Source organism: Glycine soja, chromosome 1 (genome assembly GCF_004193775.1).
Source record: "Glycine soja cultivar W05 chromosome 1, ASM419377v2, whole genome shotgun sequence".
Classification (NCBI taxonomy): Eukaryota; Viridiplantae; Streptophyta; class Magnoliopsida; order Fabales; family Fabaceae; genus Glycine; species Glycine soja.
This window is the reverse complement of record NC_041002.1, coordinates 36,566,927-36,583,909: the sequence shown is the minus strand read 5'-3', so window position 1 is coordinate 36,583,909 and position 16,983 is coordinate 36,566,927. Positions and strand designations below refer to the sequence as shown.

Genomic DNA, 16,983 nt, shown 5'->3' with positions numbered 1-16,983 from the left:
ACTCTTTTTCTTAATGAAAAATATTTAGTTAAGCTAACTCAAGGGATTGATAGTATAATCAAGGCATTTAAGTCTTCTAGCTTAAAGAATTTGAAGTGACAAAAATACCACAAGAAGGGGGATTGAATTGGGGTTCTACAAATTTTTTAAATCCCTTATGAAAATATTCAAGTTTTTTTATGTAAGTTTAGAATTAAGAACTATTATGAGCTCAAAACGAAAATGCAAGCAGTTATGAAAAACACAAGTTCTTTCATAGTTTAGAGCTTTGTTTAAAAAAAAGGTTGTTTATTTGAAAAGACTTTAATAAACTTATTTCAGTTTTATAAGTATTTGTGAAAGGTTTATCTATTTTAAAGATTAACAACACAAGTAAATAAATTTGTTCAAAATTAGTGCAAGCAGAGGCGAAAAGAATAGTGCACAGTGTTTTTTATACTGATTCACCCCAACATTGGGCTACGTCCAATACTCATCCTTGAAGATGAGGTTTCACTAACACAACTAGCCATTACTAGACCAACAACCATTGGATTTGAACAACCTACTAGTACTCCCACTTGACTTCAAACTTAGCCTTTACTAGACCAGCAACATCACTAGATTTCAACCTTGCTCGCCACTACTGGACTTATAACAACAAAAGGGTTCTTGTATTTTAGACTGCAAAGACACAAATTTTCATGTTGCAAATGGTTTTCACTTAGGAAAATACAATGTCTAACTTCTATTTAGTATCTGTAACAAATTACAAGCACAATACATTAGTGGGTCACTCTCAACAAAGAGGGTTGAACCAAAAAATGAAAATTTCTCATACATAGATTAAGTATACATTTCTCTCATTGGAAAATGCTTCAACTTCACTTCAAGATGTTCTTCAATAAACTCTTAAAGCTCCAAAGATGATCGTTCAAGTGGAGCTCATACAACTGATAGGTTTCTGGAGCAAGTAAACAGTCATGACTTGTCATGAAATGACAATTTGTAGAACCATTCTGAGGAAGTCATTCTAAGGTTTCCATTCTGAGGAACCTTTCTAATGAGCATTTTAACTTATCATCAGAATAGTCATTCTAATGTTTGCTAAGAAAGAATCCATAGTTGTTGTAGATTCTTTTGAGGAAGTTCAACTGATATGCCTTTTTGAAGAAGCACAACTTCATCAGTTTTAACACATCTTCCCAGCACAAAGCATCCTAAAGAAGATTGTTGGTGTATTAGTGTTCATCCAACGTCAGATTGTGCAATTTCTTCAGTCTTATATACTAATGCTTCTCATAAGTGCTTCTCATGGACAGATTTAGCTTTCAACATGTTTGCATCTTCAAAAAATGTTATTAGCATTCACTTTCTAATGTGTTCTCAGTGTGTATTGCAACATATGGAAAATGAAGTGTTGTTAACTTCGGTCTTCTGATGTGCCTTTTGTATTTATTGCACCATATTGAAGTTATGAAGTTGTCCTTGAATAACATTTTAAACCATTTTGAACTTCATTCTAAAGTTCTGTTCTTCAGAGTTAGATTCTTCATCATTCTAATGTAAACTCTAGTACAACTTCATTCTGGTTTTGGATATGTAACTTTCAATGAGTCTTCTTTGTAAAGCCTTGTTGTTTGGTTCCTTGCCAAAAAACCAAGTTCTCAAAGGGAAGCATTCTTCATCATGTAGATGGACTTCAAGAAATCTTTTGAGTTCTCAACTTCTGACAACTGTTCTAAGACAACATTTCTAAGTATCATTCTAAGGACTTCTAAACGAATGAACATATTTTCTTCTTAAGACATTTAAGACTAAAACACTTAAGTAAAATGTTAGATGACACTTAAATCTATCATCCTTTCAATTTGCATTACTAATGGTTTGTCATAATTAAAACCAGTGATGTGGATTCAACAATCTCTCCCTTTTTGATGATGACAAACCCTTAGTAGCAAATTTAAAGGGTGACAAAACCTTTATGAATTTCTTAAATTTTAACTCCCCCTGGGAGTGTGCATCAATTCTATTTCATTTTAATTAAAGGGAATCTCCCCCCTTAATTAATGCGTTATTAACTTAAAATGACAAATCTTTCATAGCATAATATAATGCAGAAGGAAAAGGAATTAAATGAACACAAAAAGAAATAGTCATTTAATCATATCAGTTTCATTAATAAATAGGATCATACAAAAAACATCAAAAATATATAAAAAGAAGAAAAAGATAATGGTTATACAAAATTTGATCCCCTTCCTACTTAATCTCTCCTAAAATTCTCCCCATTTGTCATCAAGCAAAAAAAAAAAACAAAAGAGGAACAAAGGGTGTAGATCAATCAAACTTGTTACAAGAGGAGTTTTCTAAAGATGAAGGCATGGTGGTAATATTGGTGGTGGTGGAGGTTTATGCTGCATAGGGGCAACTTTAGGGATCAAGGAAGGTCTAGCCTTGTCAGAGATCCACTCCTCAAGGTGAAGGAACCTCTGAAAGAACTCATTAGTCCTCTAAAGTTGGTCAATGTTAGAGAACAACAACTTTTGGTCAGAATGAATCTTCCTGACTTGCTTCTCCAAAGCTTACTTTCTGCTAACCTTGAAGAAGGTCCAACAATAGGTGAAGGAGAGGAAATATGAACAGGTGAGACCTCTTCCCGAACATTAAAAGGTTCTACAGTAGATGAGTCAAAAGGGGAAATGGAATGGAAAAGGTTGAGGGTTCACCATGTATGGGACCAAGGCCATAGGCAATCTTAACAGAAGTGTCAAAGATGGAAGAGTTAAAGAGATATTGTAGGTTTTCAATGTTGAACGTAGAATCCTTCATAGACTCAACATGGGTCCTTTCACCAACTTCAACTTCTGGTGTATTTTGGATAATAGCAGCAACAACTTCAACCTTTTCTGTGTTCTCAAAAGACTTTTCCTTCTTGTCTTCCTCATTCTCGGTGTTTTCCTTCTCCAAGTTGGAATTGATAGTCCTTAGCTTTGTTAGCACATCAGAAATGATCTCCGCTCATCAGATTTATAGGATGTGAAGAAACAAATCTCCAGCTTTTAGGCATATCAATTTCTGCTATCTGTTATGAACTTTGCCTTTTTTAGCCTTTCTGAGGTGTCTTAGAAGGTTCTTCTTCAATTTTCTTGGGGCTTTTTGAGGTAGGTACAATGTTCTGAGAATGTTGGTTAGACGTTTTTCTTTCCAACTCTTCCAAATTTGCAATCCTTTTCTTCTCAAGTGTGTTCTCACGTTCATAAAAAAACAACATGCATACTTTCTTCTACAACTTGAGTTCTCAAATTATAGATTCTATATGCTTTAGAAGATAAAGAGTATCCAAGAAAAATGTTTTGTTTGATTTTTCATCATTCTTCCCAAGGTTGTCTTTATTTTTAAAAAGTAGCAAGTACAACAAAAAATATGGAAGTATGACACACTTGGCTATCCTCCTTTCCATAATTCATACAAAGTCTTGTTCAAAATATAGCAGGTTGTGCTAATAGCTTTTGACTAAAATATTTATGTATGTCAAATTCACTGACTAGTGTTCTAGCCATCTCTTGCAAGGATATATTTTTTCTTTCCACAACACAATTCTATTGAGGTGTTCTTGCACTAATAAATAAAAGGGCTTTAACAACAATTATGGAGCAGTTCCAACATCGGTTTTAAAATCTATGTTGAAACTGTCGTCGTTGAAAGTAAGTAATTTCAACATTGGTTTTAAAATCAATGTTGTTGAAAATCATTATCTACATCAATTCTTGCTGAAATCCATGTAGAAATGTGGCGAATACTATGTACTCTAAAGTGCTTTCTACATCAGTTCTAAAAAAACTGATGTCGAAAGTCATATATAACATCGGTTTTAGGCAAAATCTATGTGAATGTGCTTATCACATCAGTTTATGTATTCTGAAGTGTTTTCTAAATTGGTTCTGAAAAAAACCGATGTTGTAAAAATACTTTTTACATCGATTTTAGACCAACCAATGTTTGTTGCATAAAAATTAATAATAATAACAATAATAAAAGAGCTGAATTTGTTTTCTTTTTGTGCATACCATATTCATTAAGAGGCGCATCATAATCATAGCTTGTAGCAATAAAGGGACAACTAATAGTTCAACCAAAATTTGTTTCCCCATGATACTGGAATGAAAAAAACAAAAGGGCTTAATTGGCTAAAAATGGGTAAATAAAATCCACGCATTTAAATCAACAAATGTTGAAGATACCATATAATAATTGACAGATGATCCCCCTTTCTGTATAAACCTTGCAATTGAAAATGCCAAGTCCTCAGCAGGTGTGTGAGGAACTACACCTCTAAACTCAGTAAACCTACAAATTTTAAAAAATAACACATGCAATGAGCAATCAAGAAAAACCTCTAGCTTTTATGATTTTCATTCGTTCACAAACCTAAGAAGTAACAAGGCACCAAATACAAGCTAAAAATTTATTGTACAAGCTAGTCCAAGCTTATGTCCACATCCTTGGTTTGTAAGCCTTATTTGGAGAGAAATAATCACAATAGAAGCCATTGCAAGTGTTAATTTGCAAAATTTTATATTGGAATTAGGAGTTGGACTTTGACCTTGATTGGAAAATTTGGATTTACATGCATTCATGCAAATAATATTTTTTTGAGTATATAAAACTATTTTAAATTAGTGTAATTTCAATACAATTATAATAGTCAATTGTCGGTCATGATAATGAGAACAATATTGAAAGGACTGAACAAGGACAAATCTCAACCATGAACAATGAGGAATAATTATTCATTTCCTCCATTAGCAATATTGACCAAACATATTGTCCTGGTATCTCCACCAAAGACAACAAGCTATTATAAATATTAAAGAACATGTCTATAAATGGTATGAATAATCTAAACTTGCAATAGGATCAGAAACATTGTCTTGCACATGATCCATGGAAGCACCAATTTCATACTCCATAGGCCCACATTCATTTTCAATATGAACAAAACATAATGTTTTCTATGTATATATCCATTTTTAGTCTATGATAATAAGGTTATAATTGTTTTCAAATTAAAATTTTCAAATGCTACTTGAAGATATATAACAAGCGATTGGATTTTGCACAAGGATAGTTATATATGTAATCTACCTGGGACAAAATTATTGGACCGTCCTGAGACTCGAATAACCTTTCTGCTTTCATCATATCTACAATCTTCTTAGTAAACTTTTCCATTTGAAACTTCAACACAACAACATTAGAAGAAGAAAAAAAAAGGATATTAGTAGACAAATTAATAACATAAAATATATATAAAAAAGAGAGGAAAATTCCATATGATTCTTAAAAGGAATAAGAAATAGTGTTATCTCACCTTAAATGGTCCATTGTCTATTCTGAAACTGATACTTGGAATGTACTTGAGCCAAACAGGGAAACCTCTGAAAAATGAATAACATTGCATTGTTGAGAAAACTAAATAATCATGATTCGAACAATTGAAACAATAAATTTAAAAGCATAGTTCAAAAAGCTCAAGGAAAAGCATACTATTGGGAAGTTTTTTAATAGGTCCCTCTAGTTTAAAATCTATAAATAGATCGCTATAAATAGGTCCCTCTAGTATAGGGATAAGCATATGATAATAGTATCATTCCTCGTGTTACTTGTGCAGCTAGCAGCGATCATAATTTAAAATTATTGAAATATTCGAACCAAGTGATAACCAAGAAATCAAGCACATTGTTTAGCACCATATATGACCATAGTGATTATTAACATAAATTAAGAATCTGGTTTGAAAAATGAACTCTTAAGCCTGATTTTATACCCTTGTGCACCACAAGCCAGCTTCAATAGAGATCAAAATCACCTTGAACCATATTCATAACTCAGAATATTACAGAGGAGAAAAAAATTAACAATACTACTTACAAATAAACTTATCAATACTTTAAAAAATTTCAGAAAGTAAAAAAAATGAATTCTTCCATACACATATATAGACTCCCTCTTCCACTTGCCAGTGAGAATAATGTCAAGACAAATAATGAAGAAACTATAGTAAGTGATGCTCTTTTTCGACTGATGATAGAACTGCAGATGGCATGCTCATGGCCAGTGATAAACATATTTTGTTTTTGGATCCACATTGTGACCTTTTCCTCCATTCACTTCTAAGTCATGCCTATGAGAATAAAAGACAAAAAAGAATTAGAACGTATAATCTAAAGTATATTTACTTCAAGTCTCCTTTTTTATTTAATTATAATTTCCAATAAGTTTAAACTAGAGTGTGTTACCCATGTAATAGCATTATAAAAAGGAACAAATGATTATAACACACAAAAACATAGACTCAACTGAAAGACGAAATCTAGGATGGTAAATTATTCACAAGGTACATATCTGAAGAGTTGTAGTAGTCTATCAACATATACCACTTTGTTCCAAACCTAAAAGTTAATCATCAATGATAATAACATGTAGAAGATGTCCTTAAATAGGTTTTAATCTATTAATAAAATCTGATTCATAACGCACCAAATTGTCGACAAGCAATTGAAGTGCCAATACTGTCAATTTTAGTCTAAGGGTTAGGTGGAGGACATATATTTCCTGTACATAAGATGAGATTTGAGAGATGAGAACAAAGACTACAAAGGCATAACAATAATACATTTAAGAAAACATAAATGTTGCATACATGTAGGTTGTGCAGGTGCTTCCATCCAAGTATTGATTGTAATCTTTTCATCCAACCTAGGTCTGGTTTCTTATTTATACAAAAATAAGGTAGAGAAAGGTGAATGAGAATCATCAAGAAACCATACTATTAAACATTGCATACAATTCTAGAGCAACCAATGATAGGAGTTAATTGAGTTAAAACAATAAACATTGTGGTTGACTAACCCCTTCAACTAGACCTAACCTTTCGGTGGTTGCAAATGAGTTAATTGAATTAAAACAACAAACATTGTGGTTGACTAGCCCCTTCAACAGCTAGGCATACAACTATATATTGATCATTCTTGTCCCCTCTCGTTTCCTCAAATTTCATTTCATTGAATACATGGTCTTTGGCATATGACCACTCGATAGAGCTCACAATTTTAATTTTTACTGAACATTTACTGTTAGATATCATTGTTATCTAATCTACATTGTCTCATGTGAATCTATGACATAACAAAGGACATGATCACCTCCCAAATCAAAATCAAAGACACAAACACAAAAATTACAAATTGCCACCAAGGATTGAACCATTAAATAGTGTAATTAAAAAGCAAACGACCACAAATCCAGATATTAACATGTTTTGGGTTTAGGGCCTTCAACAACATACATGTTAGGAAGGTGACACTAGGGCTACCATGCAAGAAGTTAACACAAAAAAAGAAAAAGAAACTAAATATTAATTGTCATAATTTTCCATGTCCCTTACAAATGAGAATTGTGCACTAAATAGACAAAAGATAACAGTCCTAATATATTGTCCATACACATGGCAAGATCTACTAGCATAAAAGATTATTCTAAACATCAACCACAATACTCAATCAATCTAAAACAATAGTGTACAATAGGAGATGCAACCATCTAACGTATATTCTACTATAAACACTACTAATTCACTATGATATACACTAACTCTATTGCAAAAGCTAATTTCTGAAGTGAGAATTTTTTCTCTCACTATATATATTATTTTCATCGTACCATTAATTAAGGTTAATTTTAAACCTAAATACTAGCTATTCTAACATCCTAAAAAAACAAATGGGAGCTCAAAATAAGAAATTTTATTAATTAAATATCATCTTATAATATTACATTGGAAGAACATACCCAGACTCATATAACCAAAGAACAAGAAGGCGAAGAACAACAATAATAACTCCTTAATAGAAGCATTAACAGTAGTTTCTAAAAGTCCCCCCTTCAATTCTCCTAGCACAACCTCTGCTATTTTAATAGATAAACCCACTTGGTGATTCAAAATTGATCATGAGATGATACACAACAAAATTAAAAAGCAGGATGATCTATTGATCTCATCTAATATAATAGAAAAGTAAAAAAACAAACATGTGCCTCTTTGGTGCTAGCATAAAAGGGGTAAAGGTGATATTCTCGTGTTGCATTCACTTACTGTCTTTGGATGGGGGCTCCTTGATGAAGACATCAAGAGCATATTATTCCATATGCAATTGTGACAAAGTTATAGTAATTTTAATATGCAACATTAATTGGAGAGACTTGTTGAAAACTGAAAGAAGAAAAAAAGGGGTTGACCTGAGCAATGGTTCCACTGTCGAGTGCTCTTACTAATGCATCTTCGTCAATAACAACTTCTCTTGCAACGTTGATAATGCAAACACCCTTATTCATCTTTGCAAAAGTGTTTTCATTAAAGATCTTGTTAGTAGTTGGAGTGAGTGGCATGTAGAGGGAGATGAAATCTGCAGTGGCGATGGCTTGATCAAAGGACACCAGATCCACACCAAAAGCACATGCACTATCACTCGGAGCATAGAGGTCATGAGCAATCATGTGCATGACCAACCCTTTTGCTCGCCTTGCCACTTTTGATCTAACTTTTCCAAAACCCATCACCGCCAATGTCTTTCCAACCATGGAAACTCCCACATACTGGCTTCTCTTCCATTTTCCTGCAAAATTACCATCAGGCCTCAACAGCTCTTCTCGAGCAACATGAATTAAAAAAAAACAAAGATGGAAATTACTAGCTTTAGTGGAGGCGTCAGCTTGGGAAACGTTGCGGACCATGGTAGCAAGGAGAGTGATCCCATGCTCGGTAGTAATAATAGTGTTTGCAGTTGGCACATTATCCAACAGTGTGGGCCCCACTGAGGGTGACAAATTCTTCCACAGTGAGGCTGTGTTGGTGAAGAGTTGGGTGATTTGGGAGATGGGCATGGAATGGGTGGGGAGGTGGAAAGATACGACAAAGGCGAGTAGGTTCGGCCATTGCGATAGCCAAGGAAGACGAGGAAGAAGGGGCCACCGAGCATGGAGAAGAGGTTGCCGGTGGCGACAAAGAGGATGTCAGAGGTTGGGGCATAAGAGTTCAATGGCGATCTTGGTGCAGATGATGAGGTTGAAGGCGTCTTTGGGGAGGGAAAGACCCACGCCATCAAGGAGATTTGCACGCAAAAATAGGGTTGTTAAAGACCTTAACTTTGCTTTCTCTTGATAAAAAGAGTCAAATGGGTGTCTCTATGGCTTTTGATAGAAACAAACATTCACAACATCGGTTTTTAATAAAACCGATGTTAAACGAAAAATAACAACATCGATTTTATTAATAATCGATGTTAACTCAGCACCTACAACATCGGTTTTAAAATAACAAATGTTAAAGGAAACTCAAAACATCGGTTATTTTATAATCGATGTTAACAAAGACACTTTATTTACAAAAAATGCTACCGTGCTTTTGTTAATGTAACGACCCGCCTCGTCGCTACGATATCACCATTCTAAATCGCGATTATTTCAAATTTTAAATGAAAACTCCGTTAATTTGCTTATATAAAAAAATGAAAGTAATTTTTATCTCGACATACATTCACCAATCAACACACATTACTTAAGTGGATACATATATATTAGTATAGTAACTCAGTACATATCATTCACATAATGGAAATTAAACTTGTTCATACATATAATTCAAATATGTGATTTACATCTTTAATTCAACATAAGAATCATGGAACCAACTATGGAGGAGTTGATTAACAAAACACAACTCTCTCCCAAAATAATCCCAATGTCATCACGTCGGCTTGACGGCTCCTCAATAGAATCTCACTTCCTGCACCCTATTGCTGTCATTCTGCTCCCACAAACAAGGTTCGCGATCATCACAGGTATCAACCACACGATACAAAATTGCAAGGGTGAGTTCATTATAAAAAGAACCAATGCTAAATCCAAATAATCACAATTAGCAAGAAAACATAGGCAAACATCATGAGCTTACACAACATTCATTATTCAACACCCACATTCAACAATTATTCATCATCCACATTCAACAATTATTCATCATCCATCCATGGATCCAATCAATACTGCTTAGAATGATGCATGCACCTGACCTCAACTCTCAGATGCAATGTGGTACGTACCATCAACCAAGGAAATAGCCTAAGCGTGTTCACACGACACCTTACTTAGGGAAACTATGCAGTAATTGTCGAGGCCACCCAGTCGTGCACCGTAACTCCCCCCTAGTGATCAGCTTGGGCCACAAGGGAGTTCCCTACCAGGTGATGCACCCCCTAGTACAAAGTACATACTAGCATAGTTTATACTATTTCCTGTGTCATATGAGGCATGAAACATGGGCACCATCAAGTACAATGACCATGGATGAGTTAAAGATCCTAAGCCATCCCCTTAGAGATGCTTAAACTCTTTAACCACTATATTTTCCCCCACCAGGGACATCCGACAAGCTCAATGCACCCCCCCATGAACATACACAACATACAATGTATGAACGTGAGCACCATCAAGTACAAAGACCATAGATGAATTAAAGATCCTAAACATCCCCTTAGAGATGTTTAAACTCTATAACCACTCTATTTTCCCCCACCAGGAACATCCGACAAGGTCAATGCACCCCCCCACGAACATACACAACATGCATTATCTTAATGCATTTCCAACATCATCAACATTTCGTTTCAATATAATTCTCAACATAAACATCTTCTTGTCTCAATGACATTATCAACAACAACAACCTCATTCTATATCAACATAATCACATATCAATTTAAAGTCATCAATAGCAACATCAATAGTAAGTCACATTCCGCATGTACATATATCTTTCATGCCTGAGATTCACACTCCCCAGGTCTTCAAACAACACAAGTCAAATAAGGACAATAATTTTATTCATCGATTGTATATATATATCGCATCCCATTCGTTGAAAACATGGTTTTCTAGAAAAAGATTCAGCATGCAACAGGGACAAGCATATATTCTCATAGCTAGGTTCCTTGACCCTAACCATGGTGTAGAAACAGTAAATTTATAATAAACTCTCATCACTTATCGTGAGCTCCCCATCGGTTCCTCTTTGTGTCACTTAGAGGTCTCTCTCTCGTTCACGCTTGTCGGTCCAACGCAAGTCTCTCAGAGAAACTTTGAAATGGAGGATTGAGGGATTTTCTCCACCAAATCTTTGAGGAGGATTCTGAGGATTCCGCTCTGATTAAAGTGTTCCTCTTGGTGTGGGGGTCCAACGGCAAGAAACGACGGCTTATGGTGGCCACCAGTGGTCTTGGGTGGTGAAAAATGAGGTTTTAGGGTTTGGGTGACATTTTTGGAGAAGAAGAGAGTGAAAAATCATTGTATTTATAACATGCAAATTTCACTTAGCGAGACTGTTGTGCTAAGCTGAAGTCCACTTCTTGCGCTTAGCGCAGCCCCCTCTGCACTAGGGTGGGCTTAGCACACCCTTGGGCGCTCAACGCAACTTCCTCTTGGTTGGAATTGGGCTTAGCGCACCTCTGGGCGCTCAACGCAACTTCCTCTCGGTTGGAATTGTGCTTAGAGCGCCGTTCGTGCTTAGCAAATGGCCAAAAGTTTTTATTTTCAAAATTCCAACAGTCACACTATGGAAACATGTCTTAGGAAGCTCCAGACAAAATTTGAAGACGATCCAACGGTTAACGAGTCCGGGATCATGATTTTACTGAACTAGGTTTGGGAAAAAAATCTAAAATCTCATAATTTCAACTTTGCTCAACAAAACTCCACATAACTCAACATCCACATCAAGAAATTCACACATGACTAATTTAAGTCATATTTCAAATCATTCAAGTCAAACATATATTCAAACAACAAGCTAAACACAATCAAACATCGATTTATAATTAATAACATTTCAGGGTGTTACAGTTAACATTGATTTTCATTAGAACCGATGTTAAATCCATATTTTATAGTAGAGTCGGACAAGAAAATTTGTGGAAGATACCATTTTCATCAAAGAAGTTTTTAAAGAAAACATTTTCAAATTTTCCCCCATGATCATTCCTTATAGAAATAATTTTCAAATCCTTTTCATTATGAACTTTCTAAATGCTTCAAAAGACTCATCCTTACAAGAAAGGAATAAAACCCATGTGAATATAGAGAAGTCATCAACTATCACAAATGCATATCTCCTTCCACCTAGACTAAGTGCTTTGGTTGGACCAAACGAGTCTATGTGCAACAATTCTAAGATTCTCTAAGAGGTTACTGCATTTTTGGAATAGAAACTGAATTTGGTTTGTTTACCCTTGACACAAGCCTTACATATTTTGCCTTTCTCATATTTGATATTTGGTAAGCCTCTCTCAAGGTTATGCTTTGAAAGTTTAGACAAAGTTTTCATGTTGAGGTGACCAACCCTTCTATGCCATATCCACTTATCACTGTCAAAGGCTTCCAGATAGAATTAACTAGGTAAGGACTATAGACAAATCCTATAAAGGTTTCTCTTTCTCACACCTAAGAATAGGATTTTTCCAATAGACGCTTATTTAATCAAACAAACATGAGTTCAAACTTAACTTCATAGCCATTGTCACAAAGCTGACAAACTTTATTTTGATTTTCAAGTTGAGTTTGATCAAAAGTGACAACTCCTTTTGTAGTTGTCTTTATTCTTAGTTTTAACTGTTCAAAAAGCTTGAAATGAGATTCCTACAAACCGTGGTTTCTTTTAAACATATTTCATGATCCATTATGAGCTTCTCATTTTCTTTCTGAGCATTAGAAAGTTGCTTCTTTAAATGATCATATTTCTAAGTTAAAATATGAGAGTTATTGAGTAAATTATCATAAGATTGTTCTAACACTTTATGATTAGAGAAATCTAAGACACTTTCAGAATAAGATATGTCTACCTTGTTAGAGTCTGCCATGAGATGCAGGTTGGCTGCATGTTCCTTATCTTTCTCAAAGATGATGAGTTTGTGTCATCCCATGCAGCCATCATTGCATTCTTCTTTGGATCTCGTCTCTTGAAGTCTTTCTTAAGAAAACGAGAGTTAGTTTGGATGTGGCCAGGTTTGTTACATTCATAACATCTTGCTTGCTTAGAGCTTTCTCCTAATTAAAAGTCTCTTCTAAAGAAATTCCTTCTTGGCCATTTTCTCCTTCTGAGGAACCTCTGGACTCTTTTGGTTAGAAAAGCTAGTTCTTCTTCATCTTCCTCAAAAAACTCATTATCACTATTCTCATCATTAGAAGTTGCTAACGAGTTTAGTGCTTTGGGTTGATGCTTTGTCTTAGTTTTTTGAAAGGCCTTGAGAGCTATGTCTTTTTCTTTAGGTAGTTGTAGTTCATCTATCAGCCTTGTTCATGAACCTTTAAGGAGCCAATAAGTTCATCTATAGCTAGATTTCTCAAGTTCTTGGCTTCTTTATAGTAGTGACTTTAAGGAGCCAATAACTCTTTTTGATTCTCTTATGTGTTGTGTGCTTTTCTCCAAGAGCATTTAGTTTATTTAATATAGTACTGAATCTTATGAACATCTCATCTATAGATTCATGTTCCTTCATTTAAAACATCTCAAACTTGTGAGTTAAAATATTGACTTTTGAATCCTTTACCTAATATGTACCCTTATGTGTTGTTCTGAGTGTGTTCCATATTTGTTGTGCAATCTCACACTCTTTTATTATGTCATACTCAAGGAACATGTCAAAAAGAACTCTGCTTTAAAGATCAAAAGAACTCTTGCTTTTTCATCCGAGGTTCACCACTCTTTAGGTTTGTCTATTTCAACTCTAACTTAATTTCTTTTTGTTGGTTTGTAGGGACAAATCTATATAATGTCCCACGTATCCACATCCAAAGATTCCAGGAACAACTTTGTTCTACCTTTCTAGTAGTAGAACTCTTTTCAATCAAATCCAGAAGGCATGTTGGTTGAAGCACCTTCAGGTCTAAACACTGTTGAAGCTTGTCTAGCCATCACTTCTTCCATGATCTTGCTCTCACACTGTCAAGTGTGCTTAACCCTGTTAAGCTCTGATGCCAATTAAAGTGATATAAATACTAGAAAAGAGGGGTTGGATTGGGGTTCTACAAACATTTTAAGTCCTTTATCCATGTTTCTTATATAAGTTCAAAATAAGATAGTTCAAAATGAAGAATTGTTATGAGCATAGAACGAAAATGTAAGCAGTTTGAGAAAAACAAGTTCTTTCACAACTCAAAGCTCTTGTGTAAAAAAGGGTTGTTTATTTGAAAAGGCTTAAATAAACTTAATTTAGTTTTATGTGTATTTGTGAAAGGTTTGTATATTTTAAATATTTACAAAACAAGTAAACAAATTTGTTCAAAATTAGTGCAAGGAGAGGGAAGAAGAACAATGAATAATGATTTTTATACTAATTCACCTCAACCTTGAGCTACATCCAGTACTCACCCTTCAAGATGAGATTTCACTAACACAACCAACCATTGTTGGACCAATAATCACTAAATTTCAACAACCTGCTAGTACTCCCACTGAACTTTAAACCTAGCCTCAATTAAACCAACAACACCACTAGGTTTCAACCTTGCCAACCATTACTGGACTTACAACAACAAAGGGTTTTTTGTATTTTAGATTGCACAAACAAAAATTTCAACTCATAGAGGGTTTCCACGCAGAAAAATATAGTCTCTCACTTCTAACTAGGATCTATTATAGATTACAATCTCGATACATGAGTGCATCACTCTCAAGAGAGAGTTGAAGCATAAAATGCAAACTTTTCACACAAAGATTAAGCACATGTTTCTCTCACAGGAAAATGCTTCAACTTCACTTTAGATGTTATTCAATAAACTCTTAAAGCTCCAAAGATGACTGTTAAAGTGGAGTTCACTCAACTGATATATTTTTAGAGCAATAGACAGTCATGACAGTTGTCATGACATGACAAATTGTAGAACCATTCTGAGGAAGTCATTCCAAGGTTCCCATTATAAGGATTCTTTCTTATGAGCATTCTGACATATAATTATAATAGTCATTCTAATGTTTGCTAAGAAAGAATCCATGCTTGTAGAAAATTATTTTAATGAATTTTAACTGATATGTTTTTCTGAAGAAGCACAACTTCATCAATCTTAAAACATCTTCCCAGCACAAAGCATTTATGAAGAAGATTACTTCATAGATACCGAGTGAAGGTATAGTTATTGGTGTGTTGGTATTCTGTCCAAGGTTAGATTGTGTAATTTCTTTAGTCTTCTATGTTGATGCTTTTCATTAGTATTTCTCATGGACAAATTTAGGTTTCAATAAGTTTGCATCTTCAAATGTTGTTAGTATTCGCTTTTTGATGTGCCCTCAATGTGTGTGACAACATGTGGAAAGTGAGTGCTATCAACTTCAATCTTCTGATGTAATTTATGTATTTATGGCATTGTCTCAACCTACCCTTTGACAGGAGTGCGGACGAAAAGCCAAATGGATAAGCTAAAGCATCCGTCTCCAAGGGAGAAAATGAGCGGAGTCGCCACCAACATTTATTCAAGGAAAACATTAGAAAAACCAAAATGAGGTATGCGAATTTTGAAAATAAGGGTTCAGGAGTTGTTTACGCGTGGGGAAGGTATTAGCGCCCCACACGCCCATCATAAGGGATGGTAGCCTTTAATCAAGTGTGCGCAATGTGACTTCAAAATTATTTATTTTCCCTTTTTATATTTTTTTACTTTTTGGGGTCGACAAGGGTGTTGCCCCTGCTCCTATGTATCCTCATGTGCGATGAGGAATTTAGACCTGCGTAGTTCTTTAAAGCGAGAAAGTTTGTGTGTTGAGTTGATTTTAGGCTTTTGAAATATTCATTTTTTAACTAACAAGAACAAAAAGAGGTCGTTAAGGCATTGGACCTTGAACAATCTCAAGGGACCTTAATGAAGAGAAATTCAGTTACATGTTGATTTTAATCTTGATTTTGTTCATTAACTTTTAATCCCTTTAAAAAGATGATTTACGACACTAATGATCGATTGAAATTTACTTTACAAGAAGAAACTGATGATAGAAGAATAAGATGAAGATGCACAAAACAACAAAGAGAACCCCTATGGGTGCATAGATCGTATCCAAATCCTTAAAACAAAAACTAATAGAATGATGAACGAAGAACACCGAACAAAGAACGATGTAGAAGTTGATTACAGTCACAATTCGGTAGCACCTCGGCCTCATTTTTCTTTTCTTTCTTCTTCTTCTCTCTGATTTCTCTCAAAATCCTCTTAATACTGGATGTCCAACCCCTTCCTTAGCCTCCCTCATGCCTATTTATAGGAAATGAGGGCATTTGGGATTATGGTAGCTCGCCCAGGGGAGCTAGTTCCTTCACCCCTAAGCAACTTCATTCTGAGGTAGAGTCTGGTACAACTTCATTCTGATTCTGGATACTCTTCATGCAACTTTCAATATGTCTTCTTTGTAAATTCTTGTTGTTCAGTTCCTTTCCAAAAACCAAGTACTCAGAGAGAAGCATTTTTCATCATGAAATTTGGGTTCAAGAAATCTTTTGAGTTCTTAACTCTTGACAACTATTTTGAGACAATCTTTCTGATCATCATTATGAAAACTTCAAAATGAATGAACATAGCTTCTTCTTAAGACATTTAACATTGAGACACTTAAGCAAAATGTTAGTCAACACTTAAACCCATCATCCTTTCAATTTGCATTACTAATGATTTGTCATAATTAAAACCAGGGATGTGGATTCAACAGAATTAAGGTTAGGATAAAATTGTGAGTTAATGATAGCATAAGCTTAATTGTATAGAAATACATAATGATTGCATGTTAGGAAGTCCAATGAAGTTACACCCCAACACTTTCTCTCATTGAATTCATCTCATTTTTCTATATACACCAAATGCTCGATAAAATTCCTTAACCCTTTTTTCTTATTTTTCTCTTTTAATTTC

At 34.6% G+C, this 16,983-nt stretch overlaps 1 pseudogene; it reads right to left on the bottom strand.

Annotated features, from left to right (window-relative positions):
- Positions 1–2,655: 2,655 nt before the first annotated feature.
- On the bottom strand, positions 2,656–8,669 carry LOC114368932 (annotated as a pseudogene).
- Positions 8,670–16,983: the final 8,314 nt, after the last annotated feature.